General features: G+C 40.2%; 1 protein-coding gene across 15 annotated transcripts in view; it reads left to right on the top strand.

The window, feature by feature from the left end:
* Positions 1 to 15,784, top strand: part of NCKAP5 (NCK associated protein 5) — a 453,280-nt gene that overhangs the window by 428,825 nt on the left and 8,671 nt on the right. The window lies entirely within an intron of this gene.

Here is a 15,784-nt window from a genome sequence, read left to right as displayed (position 1 = left end):
CTATCTTCTGGTCTCTTTTGAAATCTTGGTGTTTTCTCTGGAATTACAGATTTGATTGTTTTAAACATTATTTTGATGAAGATCAGTCCTGATCTGATGGGTTGACCTTGATGCTAAACAGAAATATATTTGTTTTCTCCTCTTCAAGTGAATCCACTTCATTTTCTGTGTCTAAAAGTATTGAACTGACATCACACAGTCCCAGCAGCCCTGAAAAGGAACTTTTCAACCTGTTGTTTTCCTCCTCTGCTCTCATGCCTTCTCCTCTCATCATCTCACTCCCTTTCCTCTCTCCTTTGATCTAGCAGGCCAGTTAGTTTGAAAGCAGAGACACCAGTCGTGATCCAGTGTAATCATTTTCCTCTGTGTTCAGTTTCCCCAGCTCTTTTTAGACCCAAGCTCTTTTGTTTCTGTGTGGCATTCAGCACATTTTGGGAGTTCTACGCTATAAACAAGGGTGGTAGCAGAAAATAAGGAGTGAGCCGCTGGTTTGGAATTTACTGGTGTAGTGCATAAATGAAAATTAACTTTTATCTTTTCCCAGACCCCAGTTTTCAGTTTCAGGGAATGGCTGTGCCTTGCAGCTTCAGAGGTGATTAACCAAAGTTAGAGTCTTAGAGCTTTCAGGAATCTGGGCCAAATATACAGAAGGAATATAAAGAACAAAATGGCAATAGCCCTGTTTATTCCAACTCTGTTGGAATCATAGTCCTGCTGAACTGAATATTAAATTGACCACAAACTTCAAGAGAAAAATCCTGAAATGTATGTGCCTCATTTCCCAATCAACCCAATTTCATTAGTACCCAGAACATGATTCAATTTTAATATATGTGGTTCATATTAGAAAGAACAACTTTAAATAATCTGACTTCATAGTTGGGAAGAAAAAAAAAAGGAAAAAAGGCAGCAGAAGGGTGTTAAAAAGGATATGTGCAGGAAAATAATTTGAACATTCACTTAATTCCTCATCTTGAACATCCAGAAATTCATAGCTTAATTATGTGTAGGAGATGAATTATATGTGTATGCATATATATATATATACATAAAAATACATAAAAATCAGTTCTGCCTTCTGAAGGCCAAGATTTTTTGCTATTAACAGAGCAATTAGAAATTAGATTTGGTTTCAGTATAGAAAAGTGACTCAGAGTTGCATCTACTTTTAATTAATTCTTTTCATGTATTCCTTGTATTCCATGTCTCTGCAATGTGCCAAATCAGCCTCAAAACCTAAAGAAAGCCCATTGAACAAGCCTTAGGATCCTGTAAAACTCCATCATTAAGCTAAATTGCATCAGGTGTTGCTCAGCCAGCACCAACATTTTTCATGCTTTATGCTGGGGAGCTCTTGAGTTTACTTTTGAAGGATCTGAAATAGCTCTCCAAACAGCATTGCCTCTCCCTGAGCAGCAAAAGCTCAATAAAGCACTAGGGATTTGCCTATTAGTATTAAACTTTTCAGAATGACAAATGAGAGGAAGTAACCATGAAAAGCAGGTTGCCCTGAACTCCTTGTTTGAACCAGCACAGCAAATTTTTCTCAGCTGTAGTTTGTCGAACCCAAGAAGATCCACGGTCTGTTTAAATCAGAGCTGTGTGATCTGCAACATTTCCCACAAAAAGAGGGGGAGAGCAGAGATAGAAGCACTTATGGCCAATAAATTTAAATTATTTTTTTTTAATTATCTATATATATTTAACATTTTTATTATTATTTTATTTTTATTATATATATATATAATTTTATATATTATATATATATATAATTTATATTATATATATATATATATATAATTTTGGGGGGGAGAATAATGCAGCTTTCCTGCAGCATATTTGGTATTTTGACAAAGGAAATCGTACAGGGTTTGAATTTAATTCCCAAGTGGCGTTTGTCAAACCTATAAAAAAAAACATACAAAAGATGTGTGTCAAAAAAGCATCATGATGGGAAAAATGAGTTTACAGTGCTTGTCTGAAGAGCAAGTGTACTGAGACAGTCTCTGAGCCCAATTAAATTGGGCTGCACAGCTCCAGGATGGCAGTGGTTCAGGCTGGGGGCTCTAATGAGACAGTCAGGAAACTCTCTTAGCCCAGACTTGTCATTTGATTTGTCTCCTTCTCAACCAATGCATTCACCAGCATTACCTCCAAGGTTTATACACAGCAAGTTTCATCAGTAAAAAAAGTACTGTACAGGAGCTTCAGAAGAGAAACAACTGCTGGGCCATTACTGTGATGAAGGGACACTGCAGGGATAGTTTGAGGAATCAAAAAGGGCTTTTAGACATTGAAAGGAAAAGTACTTATTGTTACAGTCCTAAACAGCATCCTGGTTAAAGCCTCTTAGCACGAAGACCAATTGCACCTTACTTTTATTTTGACCTGAAAAACATGGTCTGAAATTATGGCATCCTTTGGCACACTGCAGAATTTTGGATGAGAAAAGCAAATCACAATTTCAAAGAATGCATTGAATTATGAGCAGAAAACTTTCACTTACATTAAAAACTTCCGTTTATTTTCCTCATGTTGGATTTTTCAAACGAGAAACATTCATTTTTATGTATATCAAATGATTTATTTTTATTTGAATAGTAACTTTTCTGATTTAATACAATATATGCAGCACCTGATCCGAAGTCCAGAGCAGCCAGCCCATGGGAGACACCTCGTCAGTGAAACTTCACTGAGCCCTGCATTAAACAGCTGTTCCTAGTCCTTGCACACTGGGAATGCCCTGAGCACTTTGCCAACATCATCACTGTTTCCACGTTTATGCAATGAACTAATTATTTCACATTTCATCAGTTAATTTACTGTTTTGATTTTAAAAGCTCAAGTGACTTTTTTCTTACAGGAATTCAGAAAACAAAATTAATTTCTCTTCCCCAGGCCCATTGTTTATTAACATATTCTATAATCAAACAAGAACAATTTGAAGAAGTAACTGAGTTGGTGAAAGATTTTATTACTTGATCATCTTTATGATCTCAAAGAATTATGAAAAATATGTTTATTTCTCTGACCTTAACCAACCATCACATACTTTACTCTAACACAGCCCTTCTTGCTCTTTTTTGTCCCTATTACTCAAGTTAAGTCACCATCAAGGCTTGTTTGGGATTCAAAGCATGACTTGAGCACTTTAAAGAAAAGGTCCCTTATGGAAGGAGTTGGTACCCATCAGAAGTTTCCAGTTCCTCTTGTTTTCCCCCAGTTGTGACGAGATATGTAAGAAATCTGACATTTCTGGCACAGTTACCTTGTTAATTGCATGGGCACTTGAACTGGGGACTCAGTTAAAGAAAGAGTCTTCTCTGTGCAGTGTGAAGTTGTGGCCATATCCACCACAGTGGAGTTTGGATGTGTAGAACAGATGATTCATGAATGAGATCAAATCCCCGTGTCTGGAAATTCAAGTAGGCATTAGAGAGAGCTGGCAAATACAGGCCAAGGAAAAATTAGAGATGTTGCTGCTGTTTAGGCTGCACTTACAAATAGGACTGACCTGGCAGCATTCCCAGATAAACTCAAGGATTTTACAGCTGAGTAAGCTGATTGGGAGTTAATGCTGTATGATTGACTTGTTGTGCTCACAAGCCTCCTATTAGCAGGGAGAATACTCAGGAAAGGACTAGAAACAAGGCTAAGTCTGGTAATTGCACAACACTTGCCATCCTCGAGGATCTCCGAGCATTAAGCTGATAGTAAGAGGTGTTCCAGCCTTGCTGAGTTACAGCATCACTTAGAGCAGCACAGACACCTCTGGAGGCTGCACTAAACAAGAGTGAGGGGGAAATAAAGAAAGGACTGAGCTGCTTCTCCTTGTGTCTCATCTCCTACAGAGATCAGTAAGACTGGAGCTGGGGTATGAACTGCTGGCACACTGGGTACTTTGCTCTGTTCACCTCTTTAGGCAGATCTTGGAGAATGTGCCAGAAAAGTTTTTGTGCCTGATTTGGGTTCTCCAAGACCCTTTGTGAAGGTGCTTTGCTGCCTCTGAAAGAGAGAAGCTTTGGCTCTTGAGTTAAGTCTCTTTTAAAAAGGACTCTCTTTGTTTAAGTATATGAAGAAATTTTGAAGAGACCATGTACATTCTGCTTTCACAGAGAATTATTTTTTCTCACATTATCAGATGTGCTTAGGGAGGGATTCTGCTTATCACAGGTGGAAAAGCCTAAGATAATGATTTCAGTCCAATTAGCACTTGGGAAGAGCTGTATCCCAAGACTTTAAACTGGAAAGGAGGAAATTGCCCTGTGGAGCTACTTCCCTCCTTTCCCCTGGCCAGCAGCTGCCTTATCCTGAATACCAGACTTTCAACTCAAAGTTAAAAATATGAACATTTCCCCAAACTTTCCTCTGTGGGAAACTTAATAAAAATCAGCTATTGTAGTTACCATCTGTATTTGGGAGAGTGAAACCACATCTCAGTGCACACTCCAGTGAGCACTAAATAATTGCTTTCCTTTTACCTTCATAATAACATGAATACCTGCAGCTGGGGCAGCCCTGGGTGATATTTTGCTGGGCAGGATCTGTTTTCCTGTCTGTAAACTGGTGACAGCAACACCTATGTCATGTTACAACCAGAAAAAAACAGCAAATGCTCCTGATGACCTCCATCTTAGCTTGTTTTGTACAATGTGTGTGTTACTCCAAATGTAGAGTTTGAAGCAGCTCTTACAAATGATTATTCCAGAAAGTAATGGAAGGCAGAAGAGGCCCTTGTCAATAAGAGAAAGCATCTAATGGACTGGATCAAATGCAGAAATTAGGTGATAGTGGGTTTCTATGTACTAATTGCATAATTTAGTTTACTTCATATCAAGCACAGAAACCTCACCTCCTCTTTGCTATTTTTCTTGCCAGGCTGAAAAGAAGCTGATGAGGTGGGGAGGGAATCAGCTTTATTTGATTCCCTGATGAACCTAGGATATTAAGGAAGAAACTGCCATTGTACAATCTTTAGCTGGGAAATAAGTCTGTAGTCTCATCCATCCATCTTTGGTGTTTTAAGATCGTGTTTTCCTTTCAAGGAAGGAATGAATACAACAAATCATTGCATTTGTTCAGGGAGGTGATCTAGTAATGCAAACAATTGGTGGTATTAATACTCAGCACCACCATGGGATCCCTGAGTGTGGCCTCGTGGGGACCTTCGAGATGCACAATTCCATTTGTCAAAATTGCCTCAACAGGATTTTCCCACCAACAGGCTTGGGGCTGCAAGGATTCCTTTCTGTGTAATCAAAGGGGTTTGATTCTCAGATGAGTGATGCAATACTTGTGCCATCAAAGCTGGGACTGTCTGAGTAATTGACCGAGTTGATGTAAAACCCATTGTCAGGGGAATAATATAGGAGTATTTGACAACGTAAGTGACAAAAACCACAGGAGCATGGTCTGATAAGAAAGCAGATTTCACCATACCACCCGTGGGAATAATACAGAATTAAACATATTTTTTCTAGCCTGAAGTCTGATTTGCTCATGTTAAATTAGAAATATGCTAAGACATCTGCAGACATCAACAAATCACTCGTATCTGCAGGTTTTTTCCTCTCCATAGGACAAGTTCACGTTCTAAGATCTGCTTCCAAGCCTTATATTCCCAATGAGGTCTTTATTGTTTCTAATACCTCGCCATCAAAGTTGCCCCCAAAAAGTAAAGTGAAGAGACAGCAAAACAAGCAATTTGAAGCCTAGCTAGGCAGTCTTGTGGGACCAAAGCCTCACTTGACGCACATCACTTAAGAGAAATGTTGTGTGGTGTGGAAGAACATCCTTACAGCCAGCCTGAGGAACTGGCTTGGCAACAGTAAAAAGCTGCAGTTATAGGAGACTCATTTCTCTCCCTGTGCCTTCTAGGTGAAACTGCTGAGGTTTCTTATGCTGCTGAGAGTTTTAGTAAAAAATTATGCAGTGGAGAGTGGCTCAGCAAGGAGGTTGATAGCATTCTCCATAACTTTCTTAAGTTTTTAAAAGGCTTTGGCACGACAAAATATTTGGAACATAGCATCCACCAGAGAAAATAACTTTTTTAATGGTATACAAGGGACGTTTTTAGGGAAAACATAACCCTGAAAATAACCTGGAAGCTGCTATCTGCTGAAGCAGTTGTGCTTCTAACGTTAATGGCCTCTGTAGTTTTAGTAGTGTGCCTCCAAAGCCCATTCTGACTAGCCCTCCAGCTGGTATAAAGGCTATTTTATGTTTGGTTAGTGTATTTATGGGGATGGGTAGGTGGCGACATTTTAACTCAAATATCTTTTAGCACATAGTTTTAAGAGTATTTGGGTATCAGTGAGGGACAGAAAGTCTTTGGCATAGGAGAGCAGGCTGTGTGGCATTTAAAACACATGGTGTGCAAGGCTAGCAGGGGAATGGCTTGGATGTGAGTCTGAGAGAAGGCTCAGACTGGAGGAAGTGGAAAGCAGGAAAGCCGAGGAGTTCAGGCATCACTGGGAATGTAGGTGCAGTTCCAGCACCTCTGGCACCGAGTGCTGAACGCCCCAGTCACCCACAGCACCCAGAGAGCTGTGCCTGTGTGCCTTGTCACCTGCCAGATGTAATGTTTGCACTTGCAATTTAAAACAACACACCAAGATCTCCTGTGGCCACAGCCTCATGCTCACTGAACCCCCTTGGCACTGTCAAAAGGGGAGAACGTTGTCCCTTCTGAGTGGAAAAACTTGATCTGGAGCAGAAACCTGATATCCCACCATCTCAGCAAGCAATTCTGAATTACAGAGAGGAGCTTGTCCTTTCAGCACATGGGAGCTGCATAACCACATAACCACAGTGACCCAGATGCTGCAAAAAGCCCTGCAGTTCATCTGCCAGAGTCCCTGAGGGTCAGCCCAAAGCTGCCCGTGTGCAAGTGCCCAGAGCAGCACAGGGCAGCCCAGAACAGCCCAGAACAGCACAGAACAGCCCAGAGCAGCCCAGAACAGCACAAGACAGCCCAGAGCAGCCCAGAGATGAGCAGAACACATTTACAGGGGCTCTGCCCTGTCACAGCTCTGATGGCCTGGGTACCCCAGGCCATTTCTCAGCAGGGCTGAGTAGCTGCAATGAGCAGGGTGTGGGTAAGACCCTGACACATTCGGTCCCTGCCCAGCCCCCTTGCTCGCTGCTGACACATCCCCAGCACTCCAATGTCCATTTGCCTTTATAACTGGAGATTACATCCAGATTTAATAGGCACAGGGGCTCTTAGGTGTAAGTAGAAAGACCCTTTAGTATAATAAGAACCAAAAGTACATATGGAATAAAAGTATCATTTGCTAGTGATTACCCCGAGTGGAGAATGTTCTGGGCTGTTTTTCAGAGGTTTGGCAGATGGAGCTGATGTGCTTTGCAGCATGGCCCAAAGTGCACTCGTGTTTCTGCCACTTGTAACCAGGCGCTCTCCAGTCCCCCATCTTTGGAAATAAAGCTGCAGGTTTCATTTCTCTCGCTGTGAAATAGGAATATTATAATAATACTGTGGGCCAAAATGGAATTCAGGACACATTAACAGCAACAAATGATGACTATTAGTAAGCATGTGAGATAGTGTAATTGTTGTAATGGTAGAAATAATATTAGTAATAAAAGAAAAAAATGGAAAAAATAGACTGGATCCAATAAACATTGGATTGACTCAATCAAGATAAGAGCAGTAGGGCACAGAGTGATCTGTTTGTTTTCTGAAGCTGGAAAATATTTTGACTCCAAGAGGACCATGTGATTAGCAGAGTTAAATGAGATGAATAGCGCTGTAATATTTTTGTGAATTGTTTTTCCAGCTGAAACTTGTCTTCCCCATCTACAACAGCGATATGTTTTGCATAAAGCACTCAAACATCACGCAGAGAAGAGTGGGAAATGACTGATCTTTTAGTGTGAGAGTTCTGTACCGAGGAGAATTCATGAGGAATAAGTTACACAGATGATGGCAGCAGGAATTGTGGCAATATATTGAGAATATGTTGGCATATTATTTCTTTTTTTAAGAGGACACTTTTTCTTTCCATATGCACATGACAGTAATGTCCTTATCAACATAGTATTTGAAGAGAAGGCAAATTTTATGTCAAATATTGACAAAAAACATATTGAAATAATTTTTTGGTGCTTATAGTTTGTTCCACTAGCTGTTTTCCTTTCCCAAAAGTGATTGCCTTTTATTGAAATGAGAAGTTATACTAGATTTTGCGCAGTATGACACAAAAGAAAAATATTGGTAAATTATTTTTGCAAGTTCAAACATTCTACTTTATAGCAGGTCCCAAAGTGTAATATTTTATCTCTTACTGTATTTTTAGGCCCCAATACATGAATTGCAGGCTTTTGCAGCATCCATATTAATTTATTGAAAAGTAATGCTTGTATTTGATAGGAGAAACAAGCATGGTATTTAGCAGATTTAGTAGCAATAAGTGACACAGGGAACTTTGGGAAGTTCACAAGATGTAGTTACATCCTTTAAAAGTTTAATTATCCTTTACAAAGGCTAAGAGTGATATAAGTTTCCTTAGCACATGTCAGAGTCCTGCCAGCCTGAGCTGCTCATCAATCTGTCAGTGACTGACACACAACCTGATGGCTCTGCTCCCATTAGTGCCACCTTCTCTCAATTTCTCCATCCTTTGCCTCCTCATGAATAGAGGTCACTAAAAAATTTACCTAATGTAAAAAATTGTAGCCTGAAGAACTTCCCTTAGCTACTCTAGTGTTACTCTCAGCAAATCAAGCCCCGAGTGATTATTATCTGAAAAATTACCAGTTAAACACTTTAAAGTGATATTTCTGACATTCTATTACATATGCACATATCCTATGGGTTACTGAATGCTCTGCAAAGCAAACTGTAAAATGAGACCTCAGATGGGTTTGGGATGATGAAGAGTAAAGCAGAAGTGAGTGGAAAAGAAGAAATTAAATATGAATAGGGTGTGTTGCTGTGGATTATGAAATTAAAATGTTAACTATGCAGTAATAGTCCATGATATTTCTTCTAAAAAAAAAAAAAAAGTTACCAGATTGGGAAACTTGTTGGTAATGCATATAATGAAACAAAAAGCAGATCTGAAATGTAAAAGATGTTCAGACAATGCCTGAAACTGAAAAGGAGAAGTAGCAAAGCAGATAGCACATGCTTCCTCTTGTAAGAATTATTTTTCTCTGCATGGACTAAGAGGAGACTTGTTTATGGCCTCTAATCAGTAAAAATAAAGGTCAGTGTTTTTTCAAGTTTCTTTTCTTAATGGCTGTGCCTAAATGGATATTTCAACACTTCAGCTGTCCAGTTTTCAAAGGTGCTACAAATCTGTAGCTTTTGCTGATGTCTCCAACTGATTCATGTTATTTGGATCCTGTGAAAATCATGGAGCTTATATAGATGCTTGAAAATTGGTTTAGACATTCTCCCTCTAACTGGCAGGATTTTGGTCTGTAACATCCTGCTTCTGTGCACTGGCTCTGTGGGCAATGACGTGGAACGTCAGCAGACATTTCCCACAAGTTAAAAGGAAGGCCAAATACTGTGCATTTCTAATCTGGTCCTACTGAGTTCCCATTAAGATCATACCATAATGAAATTCTTCATATTTTTAAATCCATTTCTTTATTGCATTTTCCTTAACATTAGTGTGTGGGCAACCGGAAAAAGCTGAAACTTTCATTTGTATCATTTTACAGAATATTTTTACTATCATCATTATAGGAACATCATCCTATCTTATAATGTTTCCTAGAACCACGATGCAAGCCAGGGTACAGAGAGCTCAACATTTCTAATACAACATTTCTACAAATGAAATCCATTGTGAAAACATGGAAGCTGTGTTATGACATCATTAGTGGCATGGTGTTGAAAACAGAGGCAGCAGAGCAAGCCAAGGACAGCAGCCACCATTAAGAAGCTGTATGATATAAGGGCTGGAGCCTTCCTGATTGACTGCTAAAGACTAAATTGTTTTTGGAGCTTCTGTTTGTTTGTGGCAGTTTCATCACTTGTCCTGGTGATAGGAGAAGATGGAGTGTCTGGCCGGGCAGGAAATTTAGGTATGAAGACATTTATCTTCTTGTCTTTTTCTGCAAGGCAAATCCTGCTGGGTTTCTCCCTCCCATTCCATAAAAGCTGCCTGGCTGTCCAATTAGTGTGCTTGGGAAGAGGAAAGGGGGCTAAGGCTGATGTCACCCACAGGCGTCACACGCTCTGCTTTTAGCTCAGCGCTGTCCTTCTGTTCCTGTGAAAGTGTTGGGGAGCCCACTCTCTCTCCTCCACAGCCAAAAACTTTCATACAAAGCAGGGACTTGGGATTTCAGCTATCTCGTGCCATTCCTGGCAGAGATATTTGTGGGAAGTAGAACTTTTGCCTCCATACCCTGTTTCTCTGGTAGGCATGGAGTCTGGATGTCAAAGGATAGAAACATCCAGATTTATGAATGCAGCATGATGTGGATAATTACCACTCATATTTACTCAGGGTCCACAGGCCCCAGGACACAGAGCATGAAGACAAACATCTCTGTAGGTTCCACGGGCTCTGGACAGCACAAAACCCTGGGAGCTTACACAGGGCAGTCCAGGAGGAATGAAATCATCAACGACTCCAACTGGTACATCACAGTCTGCCTTGCTGCTGCTGGTGGCACCAGCATTTCCTAACCTGTGCTAAGCAATTTTGTGAGACAGTTGGGAGTTTAACAAACGTATTTCAAATTGTATTTTGGAGAAATCTCAAACATGGGGAGAACTGGTCATGTTCTGTTCATTGCAGCAGATGGCATCCCATTTGGTGTTTGTTAGCTTTGTTTGCAGCTCAATATTTTGTTTCTAGGGGAACTCAGTAAGTTAAATAATTTATCTCTCTAATGCATCAAGAAGAGTCTGATCCAAACTCTACTAAAGTCAGTACAAAACATTTGATTAACTACCACGTTCAGTGGATTAAATGCCAGGTTCTGTATGTTGAAGAGTATTTCAGATGCTCCCTAGTGAGAACAATAGGCCTCTGCCTTTCCATGGAGAAATTTTTGCCTGCAAATAAAAAAAATATTCAAATACTGACATCTTAAGAGTCAAGAGTGCAGGACTGTGGAGATAGGGATAATGCTCTGGCTGAATGTCCAAATTGCTAAGCCTCTCTTGCTATTAAATTCCCCATTTTTTAAAAAAATAATATAAATAATACATTCCAGCTGCATTTGGAATTTAATCTAGTACTGCTAGCAGGCTGCTTTGAGAGCTTTGAAGGCCCCATAGCAGTGCTAAGCAAATAATCATTATCACTTAATATTCTCATCAAGCATTCTTGCTGAAGATGGGATCTTGCATTACAAGGGCTAACTGTAAACACATTATTCCTCTGATGAGGAATTTTCAGAATGTCAGAAGCAAATTCATACCCTGGTCCCACAAAGAGTTTTGCATGGGCAGAATTCTACCTCCTTCAGCAGTCCTGCTGTTCATACAGGGCTCCTAACCATGCCTGTGCATGGAGGAAATTTTTATTCCATTGTTATGAGTATTTGAACCCAAGATATTGAGGAAATCAACACTGAGAAGTTTGTTTGGTTTTGGTTTTGTTTTTTTAGATTTTTGTTGGTTTGTTGGGTTTTTTTTTGTATTCTAATAAATATTAAATGCCTGCTCATTTTCAGCAACATTTTTGCAAATTATTCATTCACTAGTATGGCCTGGCAACTTCTTTGTTCTGTATTTTCATCCAGATATTCTATTTGTATCATCTTTGGGCACTGAAAACGTGAGTGTACATTAGCTGTACAATGTGTCTGCATGAATTCCAGTTGTATTTTAGTCCTCCTAGTGGCCTATTATATTAACAATATTACAGCCTGTGGTTTAGGCATAGGAACATGTTTTATATCACCAGTATCTCACTGCAGTTGCAGCACTGATACTGCACTAACGCTTCTGCATTGCTAAGGTCAACAAATCTCCTAAAGCATTTGTCCAACAGATGCAGTCACATGGCAGCTATCACTTCACACATTTCTCTTTTTATATAGAAATTGCAACTAAATCAATGCAAAAAAACCCCCACTACATGATTCTTTCCCTGCAGGAATTCCACTGTGGGAGCAGGAGCCTATGCTGCTTCTTCACACCAAATTCCTTCTTCAGTCACTCCCAACAAAGGTTTTCTCACAGCCAGACAAGGGGAGTCAGAACCCACAAAACCAGGGTTCCCAATGTATCTTTTCACTGTGTCTTCTTTCTCTGAAAAAGCCTCAAAAGCCTTGCCAAAATATCACCTCCCAACCTAGGGAAGGCCTTTTACAGCCCAGGTGGGCTCAGCACAACGAGCTGCCATCCTTTCAGGTCCCTGTTAGATGCTTAAGCTGAGCCTTGCTGGTATCCAGGGAAGGTGGAAAGGCAAAGGTCTGTCCAGAACTTGTCCTTGAGTTTTCTGCTTTGAGGCTGAGCCCCTCACAGAGAGTTTGCAACCAGTAATGCCTCCTGCCAGATCCCAGTGGGAGACATTCTGTACGCCTGGCTGCGCCACGAAGTAGGATAGAGCTTCTCATGACCAGAAACAGATGTACTCGTTTCTAAAAGATGAAGTAAACACATCTAAATCCATAAATTAACTAAAATTCCCCTCGGATCACAGCCAGATGATATGCATGTTAATCAAAATGGATATCACTGCTTTAATTCAGTGAGGAGGCAAGTTCAACATTTATAAACCTCCTGGCTGTAGGAGCTTCCATCTGCACCTGTAGCAGTGGTCATCTTGGTGCCCAGCACTGCTCTGCTTAATTCTAAATAATTCTTATTTCTAGTAATTCTAATCCTTAATTCTAATCATAGAGAAGCAGTGTTTCTTTTTGAGCATCCTTTAGAGTTCAAAAAAGGATTTTCACCTGCCATCAGCACCTCAGACATGAATTGCTATTGCCTGCAGGTACCCCAAAGTGCATTTTGTACACACAGAGTAGGTGCTTTAAGAGTGTGAATGGCTGGCCCCAGGGTCAGGAGCAGCCAGAGAAAACTGCAGGGAAGGGATCAAAGATCCCACACCCCAGTGGGCACCTGCCTGTGGCCACGTGCATGGGAGCATTGCTGACACCCCTTCAGCCACAGGCAGGCACCTGCAGCTCTCCGGGCTTTCCCTGGGAATCCAGGAGCTCCAGCCAACAGGCCTGGCTGGGAAAACCTGTCCTCCAGCACATCTGAAACTCAGACATTCATTTCTTAGCTTCTACATTGCATTTTTTTTTTATCTGATTATCTTCCATAAAGGTTTTTTAAATTCTTGATTAATTTTTGGGTTGGCTATTTAAACAGTGTTTGGTTAACTAATTCATGTAGTTGTTTATAATTATTGCCTCCCTATGAAATCATCTTAATAGAAGATTGGGGGTTTTTGTTTTCTTTCCAGTAGAATAACAAGTTATTTTATTATTCAAACAAGGCTTACTTCCTGCTGTTTTCAATAAGATTTTTAATAAATATGTAAATTTAAAAATTAATTTACTGCATACGTTTGGCAGCATGATTCTTGAACTGACAAAAGTTTGATGGATTGTAAAATTATCCTCCATAAAAATCATCAGTCACAGTAAACAGAATTTATCAGCCTCTGGTAATTCTACAGTTTTTTCTTCATCTTATCTCCCTTTAGGAACTCACTTAAAATTGATTATAATATAGTATGTTTCTAGAAACGTAATTCATTCATATATTAATTAGATTTTAGGTTAATATCCTATCATGGAATAGGACATGAGCCAATAGTGTTTTCCAGTTGTTACAGAACCGCAGCAGAGAACTCTTGATTACTGTTCCCATGTGGTTTAACTGCCAGGCCTAATCACTAATCAAATTCAAACAACATAAAATGGAACATCCTTCATAGCATTTATTTTCTAGCTGACTTATACTATAGGCTTTTTATTGATACAACTTGCTGTACTGAAATGAACTAAAAATTGCAAGAGAGGATTTATCCTTCTACTTTAATTTGGTTTTGCAGCCCGTACTTGAAACTCTGTCTTGGATTTTTGTGCGTGTTGTGCTGCTGTCCCTGAAATACTGTGCCCTACAGCAGAGATAAATTGTTTGCATAAATTTAGAAAGTCCATGTAAATAACTGTACTGTTATGTAGGATTTGATAGCAGATGAATTTAAAACACAGGTTTCCATCTGCAATTCATGCTTTGCTCGAATCAGTGCTGAAAACCATGCAGCTGATAATATCAGCTGGAGAGGTGGCAAGCACAGTCGTGTAACCAGCATCATTATTTACATCTATCCTGTCCCACTTTCCTCTAATTACAAGGGAACTTCTCTGGTCTCATTGCAGAGTCAGAAAACAGAGTGTATGTGGTTCAGGCTGCTACAGATTTACTGGGAAGAGGGATTCTACCCAATCTTACTGGGAAGAGCCTGGGCTCCACCCTCTTCCCCTGCTTCTCCAGGAGCTCTTAGCCCAGCCCCAGCCCCTGACCCTCGCTTAGGGGAGGTGCAGAGGAGAGAACACCAGTGGGTTTCATTACTGCCTCTCAGAAGAGAGGTGTTACAGAAAGGGAAAGAAAGGGCAGTGGGTTTTGGTTTGAATCATTAGAGGTAAAAAATCTCTGTTTTGCAGAGTTGATTAAAATCTGTAGTGGAAAGGGAAGTGTCAGCTTCAGGCTCTTAAAATAAACTATGTTGTTGGACAGGGTTTTAAGCAAGCTAATTCAAAATTTTTTAACAATGAAGAAGACCCTGTTTCCAAATTCTAAAATTTTGACCTCTGTATTCCTGATGAGAGCATGGAAGAGCTTTAGTTCTGATGTGTGTGCACTGTGGACATGAAGGCTCCCTCTGCAGCGGCCCAGCTTTGCGGTCACACAGAGGAGAACTGATGGGTCTGGAAAGATTGTCTCTTCCCAAATTTCCTTCTCCCTCAGAGGCTAAAAATAAAAAGCCCTATTTGCTGTGGAACTCATTCCTTTGTTTAAACTACCTCCCTGAATCATTTTGAGAACTTGCAAGAAGGGACATTCCCTTTCCTTCCTCTGCAGGTCTTCCAGCAGAGATTCACACTCACTGAACTCTCCCCGGGACAGCACAGCCCTCGTAACACCCAAAACAAGCCAGTCTTCATAGCTGGGAGAGTTATTTCTACATGGTTTTGACATCCTGCTGAGCTCCTCTTGATCCTGCCATATAATCTTGCTTCTTCAGTGGTTGGACTCAATTATATCTTAAAGGTCTTTTCCAACCTAAACAGTCCTGCTATTCCATGATTTTCTTTCTAGTGCTCCTGTCTTTTTACTCACAGGTCAGCTGGATGGTCACAGGCTATGACTCTAGTCCAGTACACAAAAGACAGGATTAATAGTGAGGAAAATCTTTACCCACTTCCAATTACCTTTAGCAGTACAATCTTGGTGTGCAATTCCATTTTTCCAGTTCCAGAATTCCAGGTGACTGATGTAAGACATTACAGGCCAGGAGCTGGGGCATCACTAGAGAGAGAGAGATGGGATAAGTGTCTTTGTAACTACCAAACTGAATTGTCTTATTCAAAAAAGCCAAAGGTGGAAGATGAAGACAGGTAAGAACACAGCTAATACTCAGGAACAGTAGTCTGAGAATAGTTCAGCCATACAGAAAAAAAATTACTTTGATTACTGGAAATGTGTGTGAGATTATATGTTATATGGGTACAATCCTGCATTTACTGAGTTTGAGAGAATTTTTTCTCATCAGGCAAATGGGAGATAGAACCTGTCTCTTTAAGAACTACATATGCTACTGGATTTTTTTAA

This window comes from Cyanistes caeruleus, chromosome 7 (genome assembly GCF_971803275.1).
Source record: "Cyanistes caeruleus chromosome 7, bCyaCae1.hap1.1, whole genome shotgun sequence".
NCBI lineage: Eukaryota > Metazoa > Chordata > Aves > Passeriformes > Paridae > Cyanistes > Cyanistes caeruleus.
This window is presented reverse-complemented; position numbering and strand designations above follow the sequence as displayed.